The 15,412-nt window shown below is 42.9% G+C and overlaps 1 protein-coding gene across 1 annotated transcript in view; it reads right to left on the bottom strand.

Moving 5' to 3' along the window:
• Nucleotides 1-15,412, bottom strand: part of TMEM50B (transmembrane protein 50B) — a 36,929-nt gene that overhangs the window by 18,482 nt on the left and 3,035 nt on the right. The gene's annotated exons all lie outside the window — the stretch shown is intronic.

Raw genomic sequence — 15,412 nt, 5'->3', positions numbered from 1 at the left:
AAGGAAATATTTTTAAGAAGTGAAATATTGTACTCCTTTCTTAAAGCTTTAAAGAACAACTTACTTCGGGTCTTTATCTCCTATAGGTAAGAAGAAAAATAGTACTACACTGAGTATCTATTGAGATGTACCTAAGACTGCTAAGACACAAGAGGGCGCTTACTAACAGTATCTGTTAAACGAGCAGGGTGTTTTTAAAACGTGTCTGCAAAGTCTCTGACACTTCTCCAATTGACAGGTGGATCTATGTACCTTCCTTTGAATTGAGGCCAACGATAAAGGTGGGTTGAGGGCTTCCCTGGTAGCTCAACTGGTAAAGAATCCACCTGCAATGCAAGAGACCCCGGTTCAATTCCTGGGTCAGGAAGATCCCCTGGAGAAGGAATAGGCTACCCACTCCAGTATTCTTAGGCTTCCCCTGTAGCTCATATGGTAAAGAATCTGCCTGCCTGGGTTCGATCCCAGGATTGGGAAGATCCCATGGAGGAGGGCACAGCAACCCACTCTAGTATTCTTGCCTGGAGAATCCCCATGGGCAGAGAAGCCTGGTGGGCTACAGTCCAGGGGGTTGCAAAGAGTCAGACATGACTGAGCGACTCAGCACAGCACAGCAAAGGTGGGTTGACCAACAAAGTAGAGAAAGTGATGCCATGTAACTTCTCAGACTAGATCATACAAGGTAAGGAACACTAAGACCAGAGTCCTGGTTCCTTCATGAAAAATCCAAGGCCATGGTACTGTGAGCAGACCACATATAGGTGTTCTGGTCTAGTGCCAGGTGGCGGCCCAGCCAACAGCTAGCCCCAAACACTGCAATATAAACTCTCTTAAATACCTGACTAACCGCTCACTGCAACTAGAGAAAGTCCTCACACAGCAACAATGACCCACTGTAGCCAAAAATAAATTAATTAAAATCCAATGAACAAAAGCATCTTAAAAAGCATTCAATATCATCAGTCATCAGGGAAATGCAAATTAAAGAAGTATCACATCCACTAGAAGAGCTAAGATTTTTTAAAAATATTGACTGTTGGTGGTAGAACAATTGGAAATCTTACACATTTCTGACTGCAATTTCTTACAAAGTTAAAAATAAACCATCCTATAACCTAGCAATTCCATTTCTAAATATTTACCAAGGGAAGTAAAAACATATGTCCACATACACAAAAAGACTTTTACAAGCAAGTTTAGAGCAGGTTTATTCATATTAGTTCCAAACTGAAACAACCTAAATGCTTAACAGAAAAACAAATGGATAAACAAATTATGATCAATCCATAGAATGGAATATTATTCAGGGACAAAAAAGGATGAATAATACATATAACCACACAGAAAAAAAACCTCAGAAACCTGATTTATGTGAAAAAAGGCAGACACAAAAGAGTATATACTGTATGATGCTATTTAAATGAAGCTTAAGAGACAAAACTAACCAATGTTCCCAGAAATCAAAACAGTGATCGCCTACAGGGACTGAGAACTGACTACAAGGGAACTTTTTTTTGTGGGGGAGTGATAGAAATGGTATATATCTTGGTTGAGATACTGATTATGCAGGTACATGTATTTATCAAAAGTTACTGAAGTGTACACTTAAGAGCTGTGTATTTTACAGTATGTAAATTTTACCTACAAGCAGTTTTATTTTTTAATTTTATCATTTAGATATGCTTTAGCTGCACTAAAGACTTACTCTGTATGCATTATGGGTATGTTTCATCAAGATAGTCTGCAGACATGGAGATGAACTGTTATCAAAGATTAAACATTAACTAGTTAAAAAGCAAGTTTAGGGGAAGGTCACCATGAATTTAAGACAATGTCTGAAGGTTAAAACAAAAGTCGTACTTCTTATTGTAAAATTCATTTCCCAAGACTTACCCAGTGGTCCAGGGGTTAAGAACCCACCTTTCAATGCAAAAGATGTGGGTTTGATCCCTCGGCGGGGATCTAAGATCCCACATGCCTCAGGGCAACTAGGTCTGCATGCCGCAACTACTGAGCCCATTCGGCCCAGAGCCTGGGGAACCACAGCTAGCGAAGGAGCACGCCACAGTGAAAGATCCTGAAAGGTCCCGCATACTGCAACTAAGACCTGACCCAGCCGAATAAATAGTCTCCTTAAAATTCATTTCAGAAAACATACAGTCATCCCTCGGTATATACAGGGGGTTTGGTTCCAGGACTACCCTTGGACACTAAAATCTGTGGACACTGAAGTCCCTTATATAAAATGGCATCAGTTCAGTTCAGTTCAGTCACTCAGTCGTGTCCGACTCTTTGCGACCCCATGAACCACAGCATGCCAGGCCTCCCTGTCCATCACCAACTTCTGGAGTTTACCCAAACTCATGTCCATTGAGTCGGTGATGCCATCCAACCAGCTCATCCTCTGTTGTCCCCTTCTCCTCCCGCCTTCAATCTTTCCCAGAATCAGGGTCTTTTCAAATGAGTCAACTCTTCGCATCAGATGGCCAAAGTATTAGAGTTTCAGCTTCAATATCAGTCCTTCCAATTAACACCCAGGACTGATCATCTCCCTTAGGATGGACTGGCTGGATGTCCTTGCAGTCCAAGGGACTCTCAAGAGTCTTCTCCAACACCACAGTTCAAAAGCAACAATTCTTCGGTGCTCAGCTTTCTTTATAGTCCACTCTCACATCCACACATGACTTCTGGATAGCTTTGACTAGACGGACCTTTGTGGGCAAAGTAACGTCTCTGTTTTTTAATATGCTGTCTAGGTTGGTCATAACTTTTCTTCCAAGGAGCAAGCATCTTTTAATTTCATGGCTGCAGTCACCATCTGCAGTGATCTTGGAGCCCAAGAAAATAAAATCTCTCACTGTTTCCATTGCTTCCCCGTCTATCTGCCATGAAGTGATGAGACCAGATGCCTTTACCTTCATTTTCTGAATGTTGAGTTTTAAGCCAACTTTTTCACTCTACTCTTTCACTTTCATCAAAAGGCTCTTTAGTTCTCCTTCGCTTTCTGCCCTAAGGGAGGCATCATCTGCATATCTGAAGTTATTGATATTTTTCCTGGAAATGTTGATTCCAGCTTTTGCTTCATCCAGCCCAACATTTCACATGACGTACTCTGCATATAAGTTAAACAAACAGGGTAACAATATACAGCCTTGATGTACTGCTTTCCCAATTTGGAACCAGTCTGTTTTTCTATGTCTAGTTCTAAGTGTTGCTTCTTGACCTGCATATAGATTTCTCAGGAGGCAGGTCAGGTGTGGTCTGGTATTCCCGTCTCTTGAAGAATTTTCCACAGTTTGTCGTGATCCACAGAGTCAAAGGCTTTGGCGTTAATGCAGACATTTAAAAAAGTATTTTTGAGGGACTTCCCTGGTGGTCCAGTGGTTGAGACCCCATGCTTCCAATGCAGGGGGTGCAGGTTTCATCTCTAGTTGGGGAGCTAATATCCCACATGCCATGTGAAAAAAACTTTTTTTATATTTATTTCTGAAAAACATAGAATGGCATGAGTAAATGGTAATGACTAAGTGAAAAAAGCAGGTTATTAAAACTATCTATTGCATTATTTCCTTTTTAGAAAAAAGAATCAGCAGTATAAACACATACATGTGTAAAAATGCTAGAACGACAAACACCAGTACTTCCGTAATATCATTATACATATGGATGATGTATGTATCCATACATAGATAGAAATAGAAATAGTCTATTTTCAAAGTCTGCTGCACTGAGCATGAATTACATTTTTTTAATGCAAAGTGATTTTTAACATTAACACTGTAATTAAAACTATGAATTGTTGATTCTTCTTGCCTGTTGAAAACCTCTTATATGATGTACTATGTCTATAACTATGTTTAATAAACAAACTTTTTTGAGGTCAAGGAAATTACCGGTATGTTCTCCCATAAAACTGACCCTGGTAGCAATTTTTAAAAAACAAGATTATTAAACTGAACTAAAGGAAGTTTTCTAATACATTCAGTTCAGCTCATTTCAGTTCAGTCGCTCAGTCGTGTCCGACTCTTTGTGACCCCATGAATCCAAGGGACTCTCAAGAGTCTTCTCCAACACCACAGTTCAAAAGCATCAGTTCTTCGGCACTCAGCTTTCTTCACAGTCCAACTCTCACATCCATACATGATCACTGGAAAAACCATAGCCTTGATAGACATTAGACAGTCATTATTGCCACTCCTAAAAGGTAACTCTTTATAAAAAGAAATGAGTCTTTTTTTGTTTTTTTGCCTGTGCCATGCCGCATACAGGATCATAGTTCCCCAACCAGGGATCAAACCTATGCCCCCTTAAGTGGAAGCTCGGAATCCTAACCACTGGACCACCAGGGAATTCCCAGAAATGAGCCCTTTTTAGAGGGCATTTTAAATGATTCTATTGTGAAATTTTCATTTCCAAACAGTTAGTTTAGGAAACCAAAGGACAGCTGAAAAAGGCAAGAGGAGAAAACAACAAACACTTGAATAATATATAAACATGGTCTGAACAATTTCCATATACACCCAAGTCCCAAAATTCAAAATTCTTTCCTTTGACCAAACTTTCATACTACCATCTGTTTGTTCATCTATCTTTGCACTAGTTGCCAAATGATGTTAGGTGCTGTGTATACAAAAATGATTACCACAATCAACGTAAAGAATTTAGGGGACATTGTCAGAAGAGTAAATGTGCTATAAATATACATAACCTATGGGCTATAACATAAAAGCGGTATAATAGAAATATAAAAACAGTGTTACAGAAGAGTTGCCAGGAAGAGTTGAGGGAAGTTTAATAAAGGAAAAATAAACTTGGCTGAGTTTTGAAGCAACAATAGGAATATGATAGATAAAAAAGAAGGAATAAAATATGTGAAATCATGTAGGCACACAAGAAAACAGGGTAGAGTTTATGGTATTTCAAAGAGTGGTGGTGGTGATTAACCTGTATGGAACAAGATCAAGAAGACTTTTTCAGCCTATGCAAATCTGACCTCTACCCTCGAAGCCAGGGATTAGCCAACTTCTTCTGTAAAGAACCAGAGAGTGCACATTTTTGGCTTTGCAGACCAAACGATCTCCGCCAGGACTATGCATCTCTGCTGTTATACAGCACAGACACTATGTGGACAAATGAGCATATGCCTGTATTCCAATAATACTTAATTTACAAAGCAAGCAGCAGACCAGACCTGGCCCACAGCTCGGAGTCTGTAGGCCCTTGCTTTGAGAACTAGGGAACTGCCAGAGGCTTGTAAGCAGGGAAGACAAGATCAGTGCTGTGATTTGAAAGATAATTCTGGGAGCAGGAGTATGGAGAAGGGACTGAAGGAGTATGTTAAAGACACCTTCTAGACAGAAAGAGAATAAGGATATGAACTGAGGCCAGACTGGTACAGGCTAAAGAAAAGGGTTTTGTTTGAGAAATACTAGCATGGTATTATCCACAAGCAAGCAAGAGCTAAGGATGACTACGTTTGGGTGCTCAATGCCTGGCAAGACACCACTAACCGAAACAGGGAAGGGAGAATGGGAGAGTTTGAGCATAATGGGCTTGAAATGATGAAGGGCCTGCAGGTGGAGAGGTGCCAAAGACATGCACAGAGGAACAGTGGTTTAAGACAGAAAAAGAGGCTGGAGGTTTGCAGTGATTAAGTGGTAGCTGAACTCATGGGCACAGCTAGCGTATCTGGAGGAGGAAACGCAGAAGAGGGCGGAGGACTGACTCAGTGCTCATCTGAGACTCCCTTCCTTCCTTCCTTGCATCACTGTGTGCCAGGCATCACAGCGGACTACACACAGTGGGACTTAACCAGCACAAAACTCCTCTAGAACATGTATGGAGTACTTACAGAACATGTCTTACAAGCAAGGTACTGTGGGAAAAACAAAGATGAATAAAACTTGGCACCCATCATCAGGAGGTGAACAAACTGGCAGAGAAATCAACTGAGATGTTTTTTAAATCGTTACAATTTGTAAAAAAAAAAAACAACAAAACTGTTACCCCCTCACCCCCAAATCAGGAAATTAACAAAATTTAAATACTGTCCAAGATAGTAGGTCTACATAATCAGACAACTGACTCAAAAGAGACAGAAATAAAATCTATGGGAATTCGCTGGTGGTCCAGCGCTTAGGGCTCTGTGCTTTCAAATGCCGAGGGCCCAGGCTCAACCCCTGGCTGGGGAGCTAAAGTCCCACAAGCTTCACGAGGCGGTCAAACTAAACGTGTAAGAGTCATACAGAGTAAAACATACATCTCCCCACCTCTATGACTACTACTGGCTATTAGTTACAAGGTGCTTATCAGTTACAGACAGCTCCACTCCATCCTCGGAGGAACTCTTTGCACAGACTATTCCACTGACTCCTCACAAATACTCTAAGGCAATTACTAAGATTCTATGGTATTACTAAAAAAAGGTTTAGAGAAGAACTGGCCCAAGGTCACACAGCTAGCAAGAAGGAAAGCCAGGATTCCACTGAAGCTCACATCTGATTCCAAAACCCATTTTGTGACCATTACACTGTACCTATGCCAGAGAGATTCACAGCATTCCTCTCATTTCTGGTTTCTTGAGCAGAAAGTTACTATCCTACTGCCTGTGGTGAAGAGAGCAAGAAAAACAAGATGGAAGAGAAAGGGCCCCAATTTACAGGAACCCTGTGACCACCCAGAAATAGAAGAAAGCCATCCAATGAGATCCACAATGACAGTGTGATTAGTGTTGATTCAAATCTTGCCAAGCGAGTCTGGAGAATACAAGCTCTCTTCTTGGGTTGCTACAAACCTGGTTTCTGGGCACTCACAGTGTGAATATTTTATAGGCCTTAAGATCCAACAGAATGAATTATTCAGAGAGCTAAAGCACTTTTGGAAAAGACATTTTACATACTTAATCTCAGGATGCTTCTTTGCCTTCTCACCTATAAATCATCTATTAAACAGAAATAAAATTTAGGAAGTAGCATCAATTTTGGTAAAAGATTTAAAACTAAAAGCCAAAGTAAAGGATAGGGAGCTTAGGTTTCTAAGGAGACTATAATCCTGTAGCTATACAATTTGCCCCAGTAATATCCTTAACAACTTTTAATTATTCAAAACATGAATTATTCAAAATGGTGAACCTTCCCTATACTGCCTCCCTATGCAGTTGATTCACAGATTTACGTTTCCATACATCCAACTACTTGCCTGACACCCTCTGGCTGTCTCAGTCACTTCAAAATCAGCAGGTCCAAACACAAATTCAAATGCATGGTCCCCTCCTCCAAATCTGATCCTATTCCAGTATTCTCACAATTAATGAATCACCAGTCATTCGATTACATAAGCCAGAAATTCAGGTGTCTTCCTCTTTACTTCTTTCTTACCTCTCACATCCCTTACCTGATTGTGCCTCCTTTAACTCTCTCAGGGCTTCCCTGTGGCTCAGCTGGTGAAGAATTCGCCTGTGATGTGGGAGACCTGGGTTTGATCCCTGGGTTGGGAAGATCCCCTGGAGAAGGGAAAGGCTACCCACTCCAGTATTCCGGCCTAGAGAATTCCATGGACTGTATAGTCTATGGCGTTGCAATGTGTTGGACATGACTGAGCAACTTTCACTTAACTCTCTCAAGTCTAACTTCTCCACGTCTCCCTTCCAGCACCATCACCTGAGTGATGGAGAGAGGTCCCTCTCCCACCTGTCCCATGACAACAGGTACCCAACTGATCCAGCCTCACCCATCGTGCCCTCATCAATATGTTCCCCATACCACAGCTAGAATGTTGTTGTTGCTTTTAAAAGGCACAAAGCTGGCATCTCCTCCCTGCTTAAAACCTTTCACCGTCTTTCCATTTCTAAAGACAAAGACGCTGTAGCACGGCCCAGCACTTTTTCTCCTCAAGCTGCTCTTGAAATATTTTCTCCTCTCTCTCCCAATGATCCTCGTTTTTCTTGTAGTGCCTTACACTTGCTGAATCACCCCATATAAACCACATCCTCTCCGCGTGAAACCTACATTTCCACCCCCAGCTCACCTGGTTAACTCCTACTCATGATGCCAGATGTCCCCTTAGTTGTGACTTCTCCACTCAAACATCAGCTTTCCTTTCATTCATTCAAGGTTTATTTAAGGAGTGACAGCTACACGCCAGGCCCTGCTGTGGACACTTAAGATACAAGAATGAGAAGATAAAAAGCACTGGCCATGTGGAGCTTTGGCAGTGAGAAAGAAGGGAGATGGGAACGACACAATAAACGTAATTGCACACACCTCACACGCTAGTAAAGTAATGCTCAAAATTCTCCAAGCCAGGCTTCAGCAATACGTGAACAGTGAACTTCCTGATGTTCAAGCTGGTTTTAGAAAAGGCAGAGGAACCAGAGATCAAATTGCCAACATCCACTGGATCATGGAAAAAGCAAGAGAGTTCCAGAAAAACATCTATTTCTGCTTTATTGACTATGCCAAAGCCTTTGACTGTGTGGATCACAATAAACTGTGGAAAATCCTGAAAGAGATGGGAATACCAGACCACCTGATCTGCCTCTTGAGAAATTTGTATGCAGGTCAGGAAGCAACAGTTAGAACTGGATATGGAACAACAGACTGGTTCCAAATAGGAAAAAGAGTACGTCAAGGCTGTATATTGTCACCCTGTTTATTTACCTTATATGCAGAGTACATCATGAGAAATGCTGGACTGGAAGAAGCACAAGCTGGAATCAAGATTGCTGGGAGAAATATCAATAACCTCACATATGCAGATGACACCACCCTTATGGCAGAAAGTGAAGAGGAACTCAAAAGCTTCTTGATGAAAGTGAAAGTGGAGAGTGAAAAAGTTGGCTTAAAGCTCAATATTCAGAAAACGAAGATCATGGCATCCGGTCCCACCACTTCATGGGAAATAGATGGGGAAACAGTGGAAACAGTGTCAGACTTTATTTTTCTGGGCTCCAAGATCACTGCAGATGGTGACTGCAGCCATGAAATTAAAAGACGCTTACTCCTTGGAAGGAAAGTTATGACCAACCTAGATAGTATATTCAAAAGCAGAGACATTACTTTGCCAACAAAGGTTCGTCTAGTCAAGGCTATGGTTTTTCCTGTGGTCATGTATGGATGTGAGAGTTGGACTGTGAAGAAGGCTGAGCGCCGAAGAATTGATGCTTTTGAACTGTGGTGTTGGAGAAGACTCTTGAGAGTCCCTTGGACTGCAAGGAGATCCAACCAGTCCATTCTGAAGGAGATCAGCCCTGGGATTTCTTTGGAAGGAATGATGCTAAAGCTGAAACTCCAGTACTTTGGCCACCTCATGCGAAGAGTTGACTCATTGGAAAAGACTCTGATGCTGGGAGAGATTGGGGGCAGGAGGAGAAGGGGGATGACAGAGGATGAGATGGCTGGATGGCATCACTGACTCGATGGGCGTGAGTCTGAGTGAACTCCGGGAGTTGGTGATGGACAGGGAGGCCTGGTGTGCTGCGATTCATGGGGTCGCAAAGAGTCGGACACGACTGAGCGACTGATCTGATCTAATCTAGAAAATGAAAAATGCCATGCGGGAAACAAAGCAGACTAGGAGCACTGGGAGTGTGGACGAGAGTGGGGCCAGCTGAAAGGTCAAACTGGTGGACAAGGTAGGCCCCCTTGAAAAGATGACACCTGAAGGCATGGAGTTAGCCTCGTGAGTATCAGACAGAACAACAGCAAGGCAGAGGCCCCAGGGCAGGACGGGTTATTCAAGGAGCAACACGGAAGCAGGCGAGGTTGCAATGGAGTCAGTGAGCTGGGAAAGTAGACCAGAGAGGTAACAGGGTAGCCTCACAGGCTACTGTGAGAACTTTCGTCTTTACTGATTAAAATTGGGAGCCCTAAGGGAGAAGGCAATAGCAACCCACTCCAGTACTCCTGCCTGGCGAATCCCATGGACAGAGGAGGCTGGCAGGCTGCAGTCCATGGGGTCGCTAGGAGTTGGACACGATTGAAGCGACTTAGCAGCAGCAAGGGAGTCTGAGAAGTCTGCCAAACATTTAAAAGCATCCCTTAGGCTGTTGTGGGGAGAACAGACTGCTGGGGGAAGAGTGGAAGGAGCGAAACCAGTTAAAAGGTTGTTGAAATAATCCAAGTGGATGATGATAACGGCTTCCATGCTCTCCTGACTCCATGGCCAGATCTAATTCCCCTAGCATTTCAGTATTAATCTTCTATGTGATCAATACCTACCTCCCTCTGAAGAAAGTAAGCTCCACAAAGGACACCCACATCCGTTTTTGCTCACTGTGGTTCTCCCAGAGCTTAGCACAGTACGTGGGATAAAGAAGGCACTCCAATACTTGCTGAATGACTGAATCTAAATATTCTGTCTTTCAAACTCTGAAATGCAATACATGTCTCATTATCCTGTCACCAAAAAAAGAAGAGTCTACTTTATACCTGAAGGTGAAGTCGCTCAGTCGTGTCCGACTCTTTGTGACCCCGTGGACCGTAGCCTACCAGGCTTCTCCGTCCATGGGATTCTCCAGGCAAGAATGCTGGAGTGGGTTACCATTTCCTTCTCCAGGGGATCTTCCCGACCCAGGGATCAAACCCGGGTCTCCCGCATTGGAGGCAGACATTTTAACCTCTGAGCCACCAGGGAAGCCCTAGATTTATTTAAATTGATAATTTGTAAACACTGGTAATAAAAAGCATTATTTCAGTGAAGGAAATAAAATCTTGCCATGACAATATATTTAAGCATATCAGTTCTTAAAACCATCCTCTGTGCTTTCTCAAGTCCATTTTCTGCCAGAACTTTCTAAAACTCAAATTGGGGGGACTTCCCTGGAAGCCTAGTGGTTAAGACTCCCTGCTTCCACTTGGGCATGGTTTTGCTCCCTTGCTGGGGAATTAAGATCTAATAAGCCGTGCGGCACAGTCAAGGAAAAAAAAAGTAGTTTAAAAACAAACTCAGGTGGGATCATGCCTTTTATTGTAAAACTTTCAATGGCTCAAGATAAAGCCAAATGACACAGGATACTTACAGTCTCTCCCTAATATAGCTTCCTTATCTCCTACTATCCTGAGGCACTCTTCACTCCAGTCACAAAGAAATAAAAGGGAGAAGACAGCCAATACTTACCAAACACTACTGTTAGGCAAACTGTTAGATATTTTCAATATATTCATGTATATATTTCTGTATCTATTTCTATATATCTATGTCCTTGGAATGGCTCTTCATCTCTTTGTCTACAGACACACTCCCAATTCAACTTTTAGGACACACAGAAGCCAAGTTCGGAAATAACTGAACCAGATGACATCAAGGGTCCCCGCCATTTCGAAGATTCTGAGAACCATCATCTTTCCAGTCATGAAGTAGTCGCCAAAAGCAATACGAGCTAGAAGGTTCAAAAGATTTCACCATTAAACTCATCTATGACAAAAAATACAATTAACCAACCAAGTGAAATGTGTAAGCCATTACTGGTCCTCATTTCAAAAAACAAAAACTTTTAAGGCACTCTGGGCCAACTGGGGAAATCAGAATACAGGTCAGAGAACATTACAGAATTGTGGTTATGTAAAGAGAATGACCTTGTTAGGAGATGCTTGCTTACTATTTGGGGGTGAGGTGTCAGTGTCAGCAACATATGAGCAAATGGTTCAGCAAAGAAAAAGAAAAAAATGAGACAAATATGGCAAAATGTTAAATCTTTTGTTCAATTTTTCTGTATGTTTAAAAATTTTTTATAATAAAAAGCTGGAAAAAAATAGAGTGGCAGATAATCATGAGTTGCTACCTAAGTAAGATGACTGCTACACAACCCCAGAGCTGATCTAGCCACAGGAAAACATCACTCACTCTCGGAAGCCACCTTTACCCAGGTTTCCCCGCAGGAGCCCTGCCTGGGAATCTTTGAGTCCTCTGAGATTGCTCAGAAAATGCTCTCCTCCCCTGTTCAGGGAAACTGGCCCCGGGTCACAGCTCTGAACCCAAGTAGGTGAAAGGGAACCCACCTGGCAAACAGTAATGGGCAGGTAAAGACCTGAGTAAGAATGTTGCCAAAGGGCACAAAGGAAGTAGACGCCTAGACACCAATTACCCTCCTCCAGCGCCAGCCACCACCCAGGCAGCTGAAAGTACAGTCCATGGAGTGAGCACCAGCCTGGGCCCTCGCCTACATCAGCCTCTTCCCAGCTGTGCCTTCCTGGCCAGGCTCATTTAATTCCATTTTTAATGGAATAGTTGCTATGTGACTGGCACTGTTCAGGCTTTTTTCTTTTTTAATTGGAGGATAATCGTTTTGCAATGTGTTGATTTCTGTTGTACAGCAATGGCAATCAGCTATAAGCATACATATACTCCCTCCCTCCTGAAGCTCCCCATCCCCAGCCCACCCTCTGGGTCATCACGGAGCACCAAGCTGAGCTCCCAGCGCTATGCATCGGGTTCCCACTAGCTGTCTATTTTAAACATGATGGCGCATATATGCCAATGCTACTCTCCATTTGTCTTACCCCCTCATTCCCCTGCGGAGTCCACAACTGTTCAAGCTTTAAATATCCCTAGGTTTTGGTCTTCTGATGTGTAAACTGGGGATATGACAGCACGTCCCTCGATAAGTGAGAATTAAAAAGACAGGCCAGAACACTGGGCTCACTCAATGCTATCAACCACTACCCACCAAGAAGAGGGTTCACAAACATCACAAACATAGGACCGCTTTGAAGACGGCCTTCTGTTTATGGCAGTACTGCCATTCAGTTCAGTAGCTCAGTCGTGTCCAATCTTTGCGACCCCATGAACCGCAACACACCAGGCCTCCCTGTCCATCACCAACTCCTGGAGTCCACCCAAACTCATGTCCATTGAGTCAGTGATGCCATCCAACCATCTCATCCTCTGTCGTCCCCTTCTCCTCCTGCCTTCAATCTTTCCCAGCATCAGGGTCTTTTCAAATAAGTCAGCTCTTCGCGTCAGGTGGCCAAAGTATTGGAGTTTCAGTTACCACTTGGTCAAAAACAACTATTACTATCTTTGGGTGAAGATGTATCCAAGCATCTCATTTTGCTCCCTCCTGAAACATCACTAAAAACTGCAATCAGTAAAAGGAGTCGTGAACACAATGATGAGAACAGAAGAGACAAGAGCAGTAAAATTTTGAAAGTTGCAAAGCAGATGGACCATGGTCACTGACTGAGCATGCCCAAGAAAGCTGGACGTCCAAGCCAGTAGCAGGGAAAGCTGAGAACCAACACGGTAAAGACTTGAGGGAGGCAGGAAAACAAGTTAGGGCCCAGAACCTGTCCCTTTTCTCTTTGCTCAGTCTTTCAGTCATGTCTGGCCCTTTGCGATCCTACAAACTGTAGCCAGCCAGGCTCTTCTGTCTGTGGGGATTCTCCAGGCAAGAATGCTGGAGTGGGTTGCTATGCCCTCCATGGCCTGGCAACTGCCTCATCCATATCCAGATAGAAGTCTGAGGTTTTCCCCTACATCTGGCCTTCTGGACTGAGGGATACCATGCACAATGGCAGACTCAGGCATCATCCTGAAAACTGGACAGAAGTTTGCCATTCCTCTGTTCTAGTGCAGGAGACTGAAGCTAGATCCCTTCCAGACAAGAGTCTGGAAAGCTACGCAGAGAAGGGAAACTTAAAATCATTACAACCTCAGAAACAAGAGAACATACTGCATCTTAAAGCAAGAACAGCATGTTATCGTAAGGAACACTCAGAGACTAAAAAATAGCCTTTGAATATTAAAAGTATAACCATGGGGTTTTCTTAAATCCAAATATAAAGTTTGGGAAGTAAAAGTTAAGAAAATCTAGCCGTAAGTAGATGGAAAACAGAAGAAAACAGGTAAGAAAATGAGAAGACCTTTACAAGGCTCACATCCAAGTAACAGGTGTTTCAGGAGGAACTACAGAGAAAACATGAGGGAGAAAAATAACAAAATATTCAGGAAAACTTCTCCAGAATAGGAAGAACTGTATTTTCTGATTTAAAGGGCCCATCAGATACTCAAAATAATGGATGAAAATAGACCCACACTAAGACAGACTATTTTAAATTTCAAATCATTGAAGTCAAAGCAGAAAATGTGTGTGTGTGCGTGCTTAGTTATGTCTGACTCTTTGAGATCCCATGGACTGTAGACCTCCAGGCTCCTCTGTCCATGGAATTTTCCAAGCAAGAGTACTAGAGGGGGTTGCCACTTCCTTCTCCAGGGGATCTTCCTGACACAGGGATCGAACCTGCATCTCCTGCATTGCAGGCAGATTCTTTACCCACGGAGCAATTAGGGAAGCCGCCAAATCACTGAAGTCAAAGCAGAGAACAGTCTGCGGAAATTAAAACACAAACAAACAACAAAAAAAGGTTCACAAAGGATCAGGAATCATAATTTTCCTTGTCAGGAGACTACTGCTGTCTGAGTGCCATCAGAGTGAGTGAAAAGCAACAAAAGAGAATACAGGAAAGATCCCCACACAGGAGAGCTGACGAGAGCCCCGCAGGGCCCCCAGACTTGGACAACCTGCTGGAATGAAGCGAGGTCCCACTGCTCCGCCAGCTTTTTCACTTGAGGACTGAATGCCGTGAACCTGGCCCAGACTCCTACTAATCCGTCCTCAGCTGGGCTTGGCTGGATCATGATCATACACTGAGGCAGTTCCTGTTCTCTTTCGGAGTCCTGCAGCCAGCATCAGCAAAGGACACGCACTTCCCTGACAGAAGGTTCTGCTTTGACCTACCCTGGTAACTGCAGGGAGGCCACAGAGAGCCGGCCACGCCCTCTGACCATATCTCTGCTGTCCTTCCAGTGTTCGCTTCACATTAAAGCCTCCCAGATCCCCTGAGACCGTAGTAAACGTCTCCCAAGACTCACCCAGAACACTGTCCACTGACCCCTTCAGAAAGGGCTCCTGTGGGGAAAAGTCAAGGAAGCTGAAGCTGTTCTGTCTCCCTCATTTTTCCTGGAAGCGTTCATCTCAAAGTGACAATAAATCCTGTCCTTTCCTTACATGGTCAGCATTGTGCTCGCAATTACGAAACAAAATTTTAATCTCAAAGGGAGAAAGCACTAGCATTTTTTTTAATAAGCCTGTTAGGACCTCATCTGGGCTCTTGGGGAAATAATTTCCTTATCTCAGTTTATTTAATGAACAATCCACTGTTAATAAAGACACAGTTTATCATCCTATAAGGTTTGTGCTTAACTGCAAAAATTAATAAGGTATGATCATTATAGCCTTGTAGAAATGATTCATCACAAAGGTATTACGATTTTGTTGCCCTCTGGAACATTAACCAATTATATCCAACTCAGCACTTTTATTGAGACAGTCCTTTCTCTAGGGACTACATAGATATCTGTTTCTTAAGTGCTCTTAAAAAACCTATTCTTGGCAGCACTCTCAGTAACAGTAAAATAA

Source organism: Bos indicus x Bos taurus, chromosome 1, assembly GCF_003369695.1.
Source record: "Bos indicus x Bos taurus breed Angus x Brahman F1 hybrid chromosome 1, Bos_hybrid_MaternalHap_v2.0, whole genome shotgun sequence".
Lineage (NCBI taxonomy): Eukaryota > Metazoa > Chordata > Mammalia > Artiodactyla > Bovidae > Bos > Bos indicus x Bos taurus.
This window is presented reverse-complemented; position numbering and strand designations above follow the sequence as displayed.